The 15,328-nt window shown below is 39.7% G+C and overlaps 1 protein-coding gene across 8 annotated transcripts in view; it reads left to right on the top strand.

Moving 5' to 3' along the window:
- The window catches only part of GLI3 (GLI family zinc finger 3), a 255,063-nt gene that overhangs the window by 154,247 nt on the left and 85,488 nt on the right, over nucleotides 1-15,328 (top strand). Inside the window, exon 1 of one of the 8 annotated variants that reach the window (XM_019539138.1) lies at nucleotides 11,148-11,152. The exons of the other annotated variants lie outside the window; for them this stretch is intronic. The gene's annotated coding sequence lies outside the window, so the exon portion shown is untranslated. Of the gene's footprint in view, nucleotides 1-11,147; nucleotides 11,153-15,328 lie in introns of those variants that run through there. 8 annotated transcript variants of the gene reach the window in all.

The following is a 15,328-nucleotide window of genomic DNA, read 5'->3' as shown; positions in this document are numbered from 1 at the left end:
CTGGATGAGCTGTGGTTCTGTCCCATGCCCTGCCCCGCAACGGCTGGGCAGAGCCTGCCCTACTTCCTCCCTCACCACAGGAGCCTTGATCTGCCCCCGCACGCCCTTCCCCTCCCCTCCCCCCTTCCCTTCCACCACAACAGACTTCAGCTCTTCAAACTGCCGGGCTTTGCCCTTTACCACCTACGTGCTATGCTGCAGCTGCAACCATGCACGGGTATTTATTGGCCAAATTATCGGCCATATTAAGACGATTTTCTATGCAATCAATTTTTTTTTATATTGGTGCTGATCCAATATTGGACTGATATATCGGTGCACCTCTACTTATTACATTTGCAGATGATACTAGGCTGAGTGAGGAAGTAGACACATTAGAGGAGAGGCATAAGATTTGAAATGACCTTGATATATTGAGAAAATGGTCTAAAATAAACAGGATGAAATTCAATAGGGATAAGTGTTAAAGCACCATAATTAGGAAGGAATAATCAAGTGTATAAATACAAAATGTGGAATGACTGAGAAGGCTGTAGTGCTGCAGAAAGCATTTAGGGGTTATAATGGATCACAAGCTGAATTAGTCAACAGTGCAGCATAGTTGGGGGAAAAAGGCTAATACCATACTGGGATATATTAACAAGTCTTGCATGCAAGTTATGACAATTGATTCTTCCACTTTATTAAAGGTCTGGTAAGGCTGTGTCCCATTTTTGGACACTACCATTAAGCAGATATATGGACAACTTGGAACAAGTCCAGATGAGACCAGCAAAGATCAGATATATTGAAAACATGATATATGAGGAAAGGTAGAAAGTGTTAGGATTATTTAGTCTAGAGAAGAGAAGGCTAAGTAGCATTTGAAAGCACTTTTCAGATAGAAAAAAGGTTGTTATAAAGAGAATGTATCAATATGGTACAGGACAAGGAATAACAGCACAAAATTGCAAGAGGGGAGATTTAGGTTATATATCAGGGAAAACATTCTATCAGTGAGGATATTAAGTATTAGAACAGATTACCTAAAGAGGTTTTAATAAAATCTTGGTCATTAGAAGTTTAAAGTGCAGGTTAGACAAGAATTTATCTGGGATGGCTTAGAAATAGATGATTCTACCTTGAGGTGGGTGTCCTTCCGTCATGGGAATGGAAGCCACACCCAGTCTAGTGAATGTTGCGTTAACTGCTCCATAGCTTGGAATAGCTTTCCTGGGACATTCAGGAGCCATAAAAGAAGGAAATCTGAGTAGCAACTGAGCTATCAAAGGGTGACTGTAACTGGGACATTGAAATGCCATCTGCAAAAGCCTTTGCAGTAAAAAGGGACAGTTCTTACGTTACGTGGGAACCAGTCAAAGAAGTCTCTTTCTCGAAGTGGAGTAAGTACTGTGTCTAGTCATAAGAATATGTCTATAGCAAGGGAAAGCTGTAAGAAAGAAGCTTGTGTTTGGGATTGGGGCCTGTGGGCTGGTGTCAAGAAGAGCCAGAGAAGATGGGAAAAGGCAGCATGGAGAAAGGAGTCCCATGGATGGACTACTTGGAGGGAAGTAGGAATCAACTGTTTGTCAGATACAGTGGCTGAGAACGTAAGTCATGGCTGACCAAATTCTGGGCATCCAGGGGCTGCATGCAGTTCAGGCCACAGACTTAGGATCCAGACGCTGTTGGGGCTGTTCCCCTGAGTCCACCCTTTCTCAAGTGTGCAGCCCTTATTTCCCCCATATGCAGCCCAGCTGTAAACCCACATGCACCTCAGTTCTTCCCCTTCCCCTCCACCATGCAGACAGGTGCCCTCCTAGCTGCATGTATCATGAGGGCAGCCCACCCTGCTGCATGGGCAGCCTGGCTTCCTCCAAGCAGCACACGTTACACAAGTAGCCCACCTGCACCAAGCAACACAGGTAGGCTGGCTCTCCTCTTTGCTGAGAACGTGGTGCTTGCAGCTCAGCTCCCTCCCCCAACTTGCTAGCAGTGGCCCCCTCCCTGCCCTGCTATCAGAAGCAAGGACAGGAACCATAAGGTGGAGGAGGGAAGGGAACCTGGAGCAATGGGTGGAGTGGCAGCTGGGCCACACATTAACCCCTGGTGGGCGGCTTGCAGCTTGCCAGCTGCTAGTTGTACAGTCCTGATGTAAGCAATCCACATATTTAGTTTTGTTGATTAGAGGAATGGAAGGTCAGTAATCAGTTAAGTCAATTGCTAGCAGTTGTAACACAGAGTAACAAGGACTACATCCTACATATAGGGACTCGGGAGATAGATTTTTTTCTAGTGCCTGGCCTTTACAAATCAGGAGAGAGGAAGCCTGAGTCTAGACTGAAGCTGTGGTCTCCCATTTCAATGTAGTGTTGCATCATTTACAATAGTGAATCAGTGTTTTATGTAGTTATAGTTATGTGTTTAGTAATGCAGTTCCCCTAAAGTTACAGATCATAAATCCTCATTTGCAGGCACACCTGCAGAATAGGCTCAAAAACAGATCACTTCTTTAAAGAGAATCTAAAAGCCTATGGAAACTTTGGAAAAGCAGATTATTCCATCTATGTTTGGTAGTGCAGATTTGAGTCGAGGTTTTGAGGGATTTTTACTTCCCTTGTAACAAGACAGTGGTGTGAGAGAGACACATTTCAGTGCTCGCATTACTCTCCCCGCCTGCAGTTGGGTAAGTATTTTAAATACAGCTGTTTTTTTCAACTTATGTTGAATTAAATGTTTTTTGTAACTTTAGCCATAGCTAAAAAATTCTGCTCACTCATTTCTGTTCCCAAAGATGCGCCTCATTTGTGCTAGATAATGCAACCACATTTACAGGGGCCATTGAAAAAGGACAAGCTTATCTGAACATTTCATTTTCTTAGGAAACAAATCCTAGATTAAATAGAGTTCTAAACCCAAATTCACTTTAATTAGGCTACTGGATTTTCTACTGTTTTAAATAAATAAATAAATATAAGTAAGACCTGTTAAAAAAAATGTGATATTTTTTTCCCCCAGAAAATCATGATAAAAAGTGTCTCCAAATTTTTCAGTTGTTTGCTTGCTTGCTTTATTTATTTATTTATTTATGACATAAAACTGAAAACCAAAAATCACCGGGACTGGAACTGCTGTAAAGTCTGCCCCTCAGCAGATCTTTTCTTTTGTTTTCCTGCCTTTCTGTCACATTTTGGGCTGGTTTCCCTCCATCCCTACTTTAAGGTGTGTGGGATGGAGGGATACCTTCTTTGATGTCTCATTTGCTAAGCAGTGCAGTTAGACTCTAGGATTGCAGTGGCTTTGTAATAGCGCTGCCAGAGAATGGGTATAAAGTGGAGAAAGTAAGGGAAAAACCTTTGCTGTCAATAGTTGTAGGATGCGATCCTACTTGGCCAGCCCTGCCACAAAGACTCTGTTGTCTGGACTAGACCCAAGAGCAGATTAGCAGAGACTCCTAGTTTGCTATACAAATTAAATGAATATAATAAAACAATCCAAAATATTTTTTTTTTTACCAGAAGCTCCTTCTATGTTTATCAACATTTTCTGTGAAGATGGCAGTCTTACCTTTGGACAACACTGCCACTTAGCTGCATTACCTCATCAGGGCAGTTTGTTTTTAGGTAGAAGCTCAGGCAACCAATAAGATGCAGTTCCCAAGACAGGCATGCAAACGAGTCTGAATGAGGATATATTGGAAACAAAATAAGCAACTTCTAATGTCATAACTGGAGCAATGAGGAATTACCTTGAGTGCTTTGAGTGCTGTGTGTGTACTTGGATGTGCATATGTCTGTATCTTTGTACAAGTTAGATGGTTTTCTCTGAATCTGTCATGGACTTCTAAGCTACCCCAAACACATACAAATATAGCGGACATCAGATTTGGGTCCCAGGATTCTAAAAAGCTGGAAGGTGAAGGAGGAAATTAGCGTAAAAAAGTATTTCCACAAAATACAATGGGAAAATTTTCCATCAGTGGATAATTACTGCCATATAGCATATAGCAAAATATGTAGGATAACCACAATACTATATTTATGCTGTTTGAAGTATCTAATATCTCATTTGGTTATCAACTGCAAAGAATGCAGGCTCTAAATATAGTGCATATTCAGAGGCTCTGAGCCTGTGGCTTCTTGGACAGAATTCCTGTGTTCTTTGTGCTGTAGTCAGCAGTATTAGTTGAGTGAGCAGATATTGACTGTGGTATTCACGTTCAGTGAACCGAAAGCAAGCCAACTCTATAGAGGCTGCTGTCAAACCTGTTGCAGTGGCCTGTGAGGTACTGGACTGTGACAGACTTTTTTTTTTTGCAGTACAATGCTTCCACTCATGTTAAGTCTTGCTTCAAAGAGAACTGAAACATACAGTCTCGGCTTTATTTATTTTTTTTAATCGTACTAGTAAGATTGCTATGCTGTGAACTGAAAAATCTATCCTGAAATAAGGCTAAGTATAAAGTGGTGGAAATGCAAGTGAAGGCAATATCTGCTGTGAAAAAACAGGGAGCATCTTCCTCCATTACATTCTATCATAGCCTTTTGCCACTTACAATAGTCCACTCCCCCCCAGCTCCTTTCCAAAAGACATGTCATTTCCTGTAGCCTTGGAACACAAATTGAGTTCAGTTCGAACTTTTCCTCAAGAAAGATAAGGTGTAAATGAGGACTAACGTCTAGATTTATAAACACACACAAACAGCTCTACATACATAATATATTTGTTAAGCATACATCTCTTTATTTATTGGTTTTAGATGCATGTAGAGTTTTTTACCTGCTGTTTGCTGCGTGGCTCAGGTCTGCACAGAAGCAGAGTGATAGGAACATATTTGCTTGTTTTTTCAGGGAGCATAGTGTAGGCTTTGACATTTGAGTCCTCCATGCATATTCTGAGTCAGAATTCTGATCTTACAGTATCCATGTGCCTTGGTCAGCTATTTTCTGTTTCATTTAGGCTGTGCTCCAAATCAGTAGATCTCAGGAACTGGGTTGTTCTGCTACAATGTCTTTGGTATATATCTGTCTGGGGTTAAGTCTGCAGATCCAGAAATGGATCTTACACACAGTTTATGCGGGAATAGGAAGAGAATCAAAGGAAAGCAAGTATTAGGTGTGAAATTTGGGACTATATTGCAAAAAACAAAAACAAAAAATAGTGGATGAATGGTGGCTGAATGAAGTAATAACCTGTGAGAAAGTAGGAAATGGTTATTTGTAGATTTCCCCCCCAAGTTCACTTTAATGAAGATAGTCTTTAATTGGCTGTTTTGAACACATGTAGAGTCACTAGACCCTATTCTGTTGATCTACAAAATAACCGTTTCCTGCATTCTCATTGTTATCATCACAGATTTCCTCTGGAGAGATGGGACACATTTGCCTGTAGCTTCCCAAATAGACTCTGTTTGTGGAAGGAGAGCAACCCTGCCCATTCAATTTTAGTAACAACCTATCATATCTATGCAGCAGCTCCTACTAAACCAGAAACCATAAATGCACCAGAAGTGCTGAAAGTAAAGCACGCTCCCACAAACAGCTTACATTCCCAGGATTGTCAATCATGGTTAGGCTCCTGAGCCTTGTTAAGCAAATAATTTATATACATATATATACATATTCTTAAATTTGTCTGTGACTTAGTATGAGAATTTGTAGTTTGGAACCTTTCTGTATTTAACATAGCCACTAGTTTGCATTATAGTAAATATTAAGTTTGGGCTGTCTACTGGTTCCAATGAAGTGAAGAGAAGCAAATCCAGTATTGAACTAAAAAAAATAAAACAACGCTGAGACCTAAGCTCACCTTTCCTGCCAGGATTGTGGTCCCTTAATATTAAAATTCTAGTAAAATTTTCTTTTTACTACTAAAACATTCCAGTAGCAAATTTAAGATAAATAATGTTAGTATTTTAGTAACTGAATTTAACTTTTGAATGCTTCTAGGTGTCTTTTTTTTTTCTTTTGAGTATCTCCAGTGCCCATTATGGCATGTAAAATTTGAATTAAAACAAAAATCCCTGTTGCTTAGTCTTGTGGATGTGACTTATTTTAGGTGCTTTAAATGAAAGTATTTTTTTAAATAGAAAAAAGAAAATGTTACTCAGCATCACAAAGCAGACATTGAGGACTATGTTCATTTCAGGTAATGTGAGAGCCTTTTCAGGCAGTCCGCTAGAAGAAAGAATGCCTTCTCTATAACCTTAGTGGAAATAGGTAACGGAAGAAAAGAAACTCAAACTTGTTGAAATAATAATAAGCACAGCATTCTCAAGTCTAATATATAGCTGGCTTATAAAAATCAGCACTGATAAATGAACTGGGGAGAAGGATGCTTTCTGAAAGATTTTAGTAAGAAGCCAAGTACTCTAGAAGTTTTGAAACATCAAAATGAGTTGCACATGATATGGAGGAAACACCACATTCGTTTAAAATAGCATTTGAAAAGAAAATTTACATGTGTGCAAATGGTATTTTCAAAACCTGATTTTGAAGTTAGGTTTTCCTTTTACAGCTCAGTCCTGAAGCCCCATCACAGGCAAAACTTTCCATAAACACACTGGCAGTTTTGCCTAGGTTAAGAATCAAATTCTGATCTCCTTCCTTCAGCAGAGCAATCACCTTGTTTGATACTGGCAGCGGGTCCTCAAGCTGCTGGACTCAGAATAGCCATGCATTTTCTCTTCAAATGAGTAAGGGTGCACAGAGGCGGGAGTGGCTGTTTGTATTCAGTCTGCCTCCTGTTCTGTGCATAAGACTGTCTGTGATCTATGCACGGCAGAACGATAAATCATAAGTAATTATAGAAATCACTCCCAACTCTTCTCCTAGCATCGCAATGCCTAGCTGTTGTGGGTTTTTTTCTTCCTTTTTCTTTCTGTATATAGAAAACTTCAAGGTTGTTTTTTTAAATACCTTGAGGCATTTTCTGAGTGTTTTTGAACTGGCACACCATTCACTGGTGTATTTGCTTGTAAAGGGGTCTTCTTTGATGAGGTTTTTGTCATCTGCATCAACTGAAGTTTCAGTGTACTCAAGCATTAGAAAAGCCACTATTGGAGTGTCTTTGTTTTCTTTGTTGAGCTGTTTATTTTGCTTTCTTCCCACGCGGTTCCCTGGCTTCGCTCTGACAACTGCTTTTCTGCATGAATTACATTCCTCGGGGCCGCAAGTCTCCTAATTCTTCCAGTCGATTTGATTCCTGCCCGTGTGATTAGTCCTCAACTCCAACACGCAGTTGGTCTTTGCCAAGCAAGCTGCTTGCTAAGTGCCTTTAACATGAAGACCTAACTACATTTTTTAACCTCATTAGTGTGTAGGGCACTTCTTCATTCCAGTTTAATAATATGGCGACTACTGAATCATCACTTGCTCTGAAACAGGTTACAGAAAGGTTACTGAGTTGTCTGATTTTCCTTTTCATATGATCATGCAGGACAGGGATTTGATATCTTAAGCACACATCCAATTTTATCATGTAAATGATCCTTTGAAAGAAAAGCCGTTAACACTGTTATTTGGTAAATTTGCCTTATTAAGACATTTCATAATTAGATGTTCAAAAAAGATCATTGTGTTCTCTTTGGAAACAGTGAATCACAGTCATGCAAACTAGCAGAAAATAGATTACTGCATACTTAGAATTTGGGAGGTTTAAGGAGGGAGAGGACAAAAGTCTACTCCATGTTTGAGTTCTCAAGTCGTTAGAACCTTATTTACTCTAGTGTAATTGGGTGCAAATCCACTATAACACCAAATTTACTCCAATACAGCCAAGATCTGAATCTGTCCCAGGACGTCGATATTAGCTAAGCATTAGAACATTGAAGTCTAATTGCAAATTGCTTGTAAAATTTAGTGGACAAGGTCACACATTCAAATGTCATAAATAAATTGGGGAAATAAAAGTTTCTCTAAAAAGACAACGTCACTAGAGAACTGGGGAAAGCAAGCTAGCACCAGGTCACATGCCACTTGTGATGGTGCATTTGTGCAGATGCATAGCACAGCCACTCAGAGGGTGAGACTTCATGATTAATGGTGTTTATTCTTGACAGAAGCCTCCTTTATTTATCTGCAATACAGTTTAGCGATTTTATCAGTCACCTGAATGAAAAATATTCAGTCATACCAATATTGCAGTGTAAATTGAGTAGAGTCACTTTTTATTATATCTTTCAGCCTTATCATCTGCACAGTAATTTTCTAGCAGGGGTTTGATATAGAAAGGCTGGATTTAGCTGTACTTGACACAAAGCCTCTTCAATTTCCCCTAAAAGTTCAGGCTGCTCTTAGAAATGTATATATATAAAAAAAACCCCTCTTATCCAAGCAATTTCAGGATTTGAAAGAATAAAGATAAAATGCACAAACCTGGATGTGAGAAATGTTGTTAATATGAAAACATCTAATAGCTGTGAAGCCACTGGTGAAAGGTTCTTTAGTGTTTAAGCTTGTGGCTTAGTGCAGCGTTTTTTGCATGGCTACGTAGTCCCACTTTCTTCTAATCAATCATCATCCAACTCCAATCAGCATACAGGCAGACCCTATCGTTCATCCTGGGTGTAATTTCAGAGTTGAAGACTATAATGGCCATATACAGCACATTAGTCACTGTGATAACGGCCAGTAGCACTCCAGAAGAAAGGCGGGGGGGGGGGGGGGAATTCTTCTCATTCTCCTGCTGCATTAGTGAAATAGGAGCAAATGTTAAATGAATGTTTATTCAATTAGCCGGCTTAACAGGAATATATGTGAAAAGGCAGGTGACATTTCTTTGACCCACTCTTTTTCTGGGAGGCAAAGCAGATGATATTTATAAATGGCCACATATTAATATGTTTGTGACATGCTGGTTAAACCCATCAAGAAATGGTGAACACATGAGAACCTCAGAAGAGTATAACATTTGCATATTCAATTATATCATGCATGTACTAGTCCTAGTCTCAATGAAGGTGCCACAGGTTTCTTTCAAGTGTGCCTTGAAGTGCCACACTATGTTAGTGTTTTTAAGTTTACAAACAAGATTCACAAGATAAACCCAGAGGTTTCAAATAGAAATCCATAGTTGTGGTCTTTTTGAGTTCTTCGCAACAGAAAAACTGCTCTATTATTTTTCTGTAGGCATAGAAGAGTGAAAACTAAGAGCTGGAATTTTCCAAGGGGTACCTCACATCTATCCAGGGTGTGTTGAGTCTAAAAAGATTGAGAACCACTGACCTAGTGCATTGTAAAATTTCTGTTGCACTTCTAACTTTGCTGGAGGAACATGGGTGGGAATACCTGTGTACATTTTCTTACTTTATGATTTAATTATTACGCGGTATCTTCCAAACACTGGTAAAAGCATAGACCTTTCACACCTTCCCCCAATATGTTGTAGTGAAACACGGCATGAAGAAGAACATAGAAGAAAACCTTTCTCTGATTTTATGTGAAAATTTTCTCATGGTCTGAGTATATTGTAAGTCTATAATCAAGATCTGTGCCTCAGATACATTGATGCAATAGTACTTTTGATTTAATATTGGCCATGAGCTGAAGATGATTGATGAGTGAGGAAAATAAATTCAGAAATATTTCATTGGGTCAGATTGGGAAACCTATACCTTGTAGTATTTTGTAGTATATTGAAGTCAGTATGAATAAGTGAGGCAAAACCATATAAGCAGTAATGTACTACCAGGTATGAGTAAGGAAATAACCATTATTTTTATTTTTTTTATCTATCTTGCTGTAGTATCTGGAGACTCCAGTAAAAATCAGAGCTCCATTAAATGCTGCAGGGATGCTTACAAAGACACAGTTCTTTCCTGAAGAGCTCACAGTCTAAGAAGACAAGTGACATATGAAGAGGAACAGGAGATAGATACAATCAATTCTATTTTAATATGTTTGCAGTCCTTATCTTTATGGATAAAGAAATTGCCAACTACACCCACAATGCCCTCCACCTACCTGCGATTAAGCAGTGGTGTTTTTTTTTTTTATAAGCTTCACTTCAGAGGCAGGTCTTAAAAAAAGAGAGGATTGTGACCTTGTGGGCCTTTTCAAGTAGAGTGTTCCATGTGTAAGGAGCCACATAAAAGGTGGTTTGGGGAGAGATGTGAGACACCAGCAAGTAGACAGAATGGCTGGTGTTGCTGGTAGAGTGGAGGAGAAGGGTAATGCAATAAGAAAAAAGAACAGACAAGTCGTTAGCTGAAGATCTTAAATGTGAGGACAACAAACCTGAGTTCGAATTGAAGAAACAAGAGACAAGTTAGGTGATCAGAGAAAGGAACTGAAATCCTGAACAACAACTGATAATAGGAAAATTGATGATGATATCATGAGGTCATCTAATCCAGCCCTCTGCTCAAGGCAAGCTCTCCCTTACTAAACCATCCCAGGCAGACAGACAGTCACTTGTCTGTCTAACCTTCTCTTGAAAATTTTCAGGGATGGAGTTTCTACAACTTCTCTAAATAACCTGGTCCAAGGCTTAACCATCTTCATATTCATTCACTGTTCTCATTCATTGTTGTTCATTTATTGTAAATGGATGCTCCAACAATGTTTCTTCTAAATGTAGCATTTAAGGAAAACAAGTATCAGACCTAGAGCTAAGACTTGGTTAATTAAGAAATGAAAATGCAGTAATGAATGAAAGGAATCTGTTTCAGGCAGAAGTTGGGGCATTATGTGAAGGTCAATCCAGAACAGAGGCAGTGTGGTTTGACATAGCATGTAAACACATGGCATATTTACCCTGGCATAAAATTACACCAGTGTATGCAGCAGACATATGACCAGCTCTCCCGAGGTAGCTGTCCTCAGCATTATTACAGTGCCTTGCCATCCTGGGCTGGAACTGATTAGAGCTCTGGACACATGGGCCAGATCCAGATGTGCAAGCACATGCGATTTGTAGCACCACAAACTGCACGCCCTGCACATTAAGCCATGCATAGCACTACTAATTTGCAGCTCTGGGGCCAAATTTGCTTCTGAGATTTCCTGCCAGCTAGCCCTGCACTGAGGCACCTTGTGTCCCAGCCAGTCCCCTCTGCAGCACATGGAACAGTGGGACAATGTATCCCGCTGCAAAGTGCATGGGCAGGGGTGTGCACTGCAGCACAAAGTAGCAGCACAAATTTGTGCTGCTGCAAACACATGCCTCTGCTTGTGTGGAGGCAACCATGATGAACATGCCTGTATAACTTGCACTGGTGCAGAGTCACTCTTCATTTGCCAAGGGATAACTTCACTCTGAAGTGGAGTTACTTTCACATATATAAAACTGCACATTGTGTGTATGCTCCATCTTTATTCCAGGTTAAAGTCAGATTACTCTGATATAAATGTGTGATGGATGAGCATGCTCAGGGAACCAGGTATGGTGCCTACTAAATGTTGAATGATCAAATGAGCACTCACTACAAGCTATTTTCAAATAATCCACAGATTAAAATTGTATTTTGAACTATTCATTGAACAATTACAAACAGTAAAGTAAACATATGGAAAGTTTGATCTGTATGCAAGCAGTTCAGCAATAGAAAAATAGCACTTAATTCACTGAATAAGAATTGCGGCTGTGATTAATGTAACCAAATCTTAACTTCAGCTAAATAATGTAACACTTCCCATTGAAGGAAGAGGAAAGCAATATAGTAACCTTTTGCAACAGGTATTTAACTAAATGGCTTTAAGATTTCTAGCTGAAGTCTCTCATGCTCTTATTATCTTCCTTTTGTTAAGTGGGGGAAAAAAAAACCCTTTTGGTGCCCTACAACACGTTAGTTAAAGCAATTAATGGATTAAAAAATTATGAATCAAACCCATCTTTCCATGACTCAAACAGAGGGGTTTATTTTTGCATTGATTCCCAGAATTCCAATAGCTCCCAAAATATATGAGGTACTATCCACACGATCCAGTTCACAAAGTAAAAACTGAATTATAACATAATACTTACTGTTCTTCTATCCATCTCAAAGCACTTTTAAAGAAAACTATAACTATCCAAGTTTTACAGGTGGAAGAACTGAGAAATAGGGGAGTGAAATCACTTGCTTAAGACTGCAGAAGCAAATCAGTGACAGAGCCCAAAATAGAACCTAGTTGTCTTCAGCCCTAATTCAGTCCCTTTCTGCTAGTCCAGGGTAACCAAGATATCGTCGGGGAACAGTGGCAGTGTTATGGCATGGCTCCTGGAGACAGCGATTAATATTACTGCTATTTATCCTGCTGCCAAATATCTAATGCCAAATGGCAAATGCCAAATGTCTAATCCTGCTGTCAAATATGGGAAGCCTCAGATGATGCAGCTCCATGTGCTGGATTGGTCCTACACACTGACCCCATACCACTCATCCGGCCTCTGGAGCTGGATGAGTTGGGCACTAAAGTACTAGGCCATTCACCTCAATCATATATATTTTAATAATGTGAATTTGGGTTCATCAGTGATGTGTACATCAATGATGTGTATTGACTGGTAGATCAGCCTTAATGGAGACACTGTGGTTGAGCTTTTAAGTCCAAATATCTTGTGGCTATTTAGATTTTAATTTGTTATAAACTCCTTTGTAGATTTAATTAGGTGTGTTGTGGTAGAGAGTGCAAAGGCATCTTGCTACAGTTCCAGAGGCATGAGTTTGAGCCTTACGCCAGACTTATATTGAACGGGAAGGCAGGCAAAGCACAGACAGAAATTACATTTGTCATGCAATCAGCCCCTTGAAAGCACTCTAAAGCCATGCCCTAAGAGAACAGCATGGCTGCAGAGTGCTCTAATCGCGTGACAAATTAACTCTCATTGTATGAGGGTTCAAATGAAGGCACAGAACGCCTTCATTAACTTGTGTGTGCAGCACAGCCCAACCCCCAGTACTGTGTCAGGATGGGAGGAAGAGAAAGTAGGGGAGAGAGGTCTGTTTTGGTGTTTGCCCAGCCGTGCTTGGGGTGCGGGTGCGGGGGTGGGGGTACACCCTGCCCCCCCCCCCAGCACATGCTGGGGAAGCCCCAGAATGGACCTCCCTCCTCTTCACCTCCCATCCTGAGACAACACCAGAGTCCAGGGGTGGGGCAGGGCTAGGGGAAAAGGCTGCAGAGACACAGCCTTTCTCCTTGGATTTGCTCCAAATTGGAGTAAGATTCCCCTTCCTCCCACATCTGTGAGTCAGGAGGATCCGTCTAACTCATTGCACTTTCTGTAAAGCACCTTGAGTTAGACCAGGGAGCTGCACTTCTGTCTGTTCCTGAAGAGTGTTGATTAACTAACAACAGAGGAGGGATCTGATTATTAGGAAACCTAGGTTCTTTACTCAGTCTCCTATGCATGATATCTCTTGTTATCTCCAAAAAATCACTTTGTTTCTCTGTTCCTCATTTCCCCCATGAATAATAAGGAAATGATAATACTTCCCTTTGTAAAGCACTTTGAGGTTTTCAGATGAAAGGGGCTATCGGTGGGCAAAATTAATTTATTCAAATTATTGAACACAATTGTTATTTTGCCATGTTTGCCTGCCTCCCAGAATATAGTACTGCAGATCTGAGGCAACAATCAATAAAACATAAACAGTAGTGTTTTATTTAGATAAATAAACAGTCATGAAAATCTGGAAACATCCAGTTACTTACCAGTATTTTCAAAGAAAGTAATTTTTTTTTATCCTGCCTTTCAAAAACAAGGTGTAATGTTGTATGCAAGAACATAGGGTAATAATTTAAGATGGGAGATGTTACTAAAGATATTCAGCTCTTGTGCTTTAAAACAGGATTTCTTTTGTCTGAAATAACCAACATATTCTTATTGTTTGGTATATTCTAAGATCAAGTAGAAATAAAAAAAATATTGCTTTGGGGGCATTCTTCTGAAAATTACTCACAGAGGAAACCAGGCAAAGTTTTATGTTTTTTTTCAATTCTCCAAACAATACAGGATTGACCTAATATCAAAGAAAAAGCATGGATCTTGTTGATACCACAGTTATGTAATGGATCCCAGTTCTTACATTGAATAAAATTTGGTAAATGATTAAATATCAAGGATTGAACTTTGACATTCTGGAAATATGACAAGATGGATGAAAAAGCAATAATAAATTAGGTTATGTTATAATATTTCATTCCCCTTGCTTGACAAGCTTTGTTCTATGAGATGGATTATTGTTCTGTCTGTAACCTTAGCTCAGTGTTGTATTTACAGTGCTGTAGTTAAAGATCACTTGCTGTTTTCAATATAAATTTATTTTTCAATGGAGTCATGAAAGGCCTATTTAAACACTTAGGATAAAATCTGGCATTAAAATTTCCATTCTGGAGCCATATTGATCGCTCTAAAAATAAGGTAATGCTTAAATTGTACAATTTTTAACAATGCTAAAAATATATATATCTTGCCAAAACCTACGATTTTACGGTGGTTTGAAAACTATTTATTGTGCCACTATGAAAAACCCCCCCAGTTGGTTCATATTTTCTTATGATACAGTCTCTTGGTATAAGGGGCTTCAACAGCCCCCAGAGATTGCTAATATTGCAGGGTATGTCCCTCTATGCAAATTTTTTCCATTCTTGCCATAGGCATGGAGACAGGAAATAAAGCAGCAACAGAGTATGTTGCACATATAGTTACACTCCAGCTATGATGCCTCCCTCTACTTGAGAAGCAACAAAGGGGAAGGCTAGCTACTGCTCCCCAAGACTCCAGCTGCATACCACGGAGCATGAAGCTGCTGCAGATCTGTGCTGCCCACAATTTCATCGTTGAACATCTGCTCACTCTGATGTGGGGGCCTCAGAATGAGGTCTGCCATCACTGTGCCAGCTTAGGGCAGAACTGCAGTAATTCTACTGCAGAGGACCTTCCGGACATGAGCAGGAAGAGACAGGATCTCCCCATTTGTCCTCATTTGAACTTAAGATGTTTGGTATTTCTTAATTTTTAACAACCATTATTTAAATTTTAAAATATGGTTCCTCTGAAGTTTTGCTTTCTTTCATTTCAATAAACGTGAATCCTGAGAACTGCTGGATTGGTAGCACTCCATCCATGTATGTATTACAGCAGCCAGTGACAGTGAAAGTGCACATGGTCTTCCCACTTTGCTTAAACCCTGAGGTGAGAGGCCCACCTGCAGAGAAAGGAGAGAGTGTTTGTATTAATTTTTTGGTCTGACCACTGAAAGATGGCTGCTAGTTTTACTATTGCAAATATCTGTCCATCAAAGATTGGACTGTGTACAATTATCTGTTTTATAGACTCCTGGCAGTCTGCATGTGGCTGTGACTGTCATTACTTACCTCTGCCATATTCATGTCTCTGTAAAAAGGCTCTCTACAAGCACCCCATT

The sequence above is a fragment of the Crocodylus porosus genome, unplaced genomic scaffold, assembly GCF_001723895.1.
Source record: "Crocodylus porosus isolate Cpor-Errol unplaced genomic scaffold, CroPor_comp1, whole genome shotgun sequence".
Lineage (NCBI taxonomy): Eukaryota > Metazoa > Chordata > Crocodylia > Crocodylidae > Crocodylus > Crocodylus porosus.
This window is presented reverse-complemented; position numbering and strand designations above follow the sequence as displayed.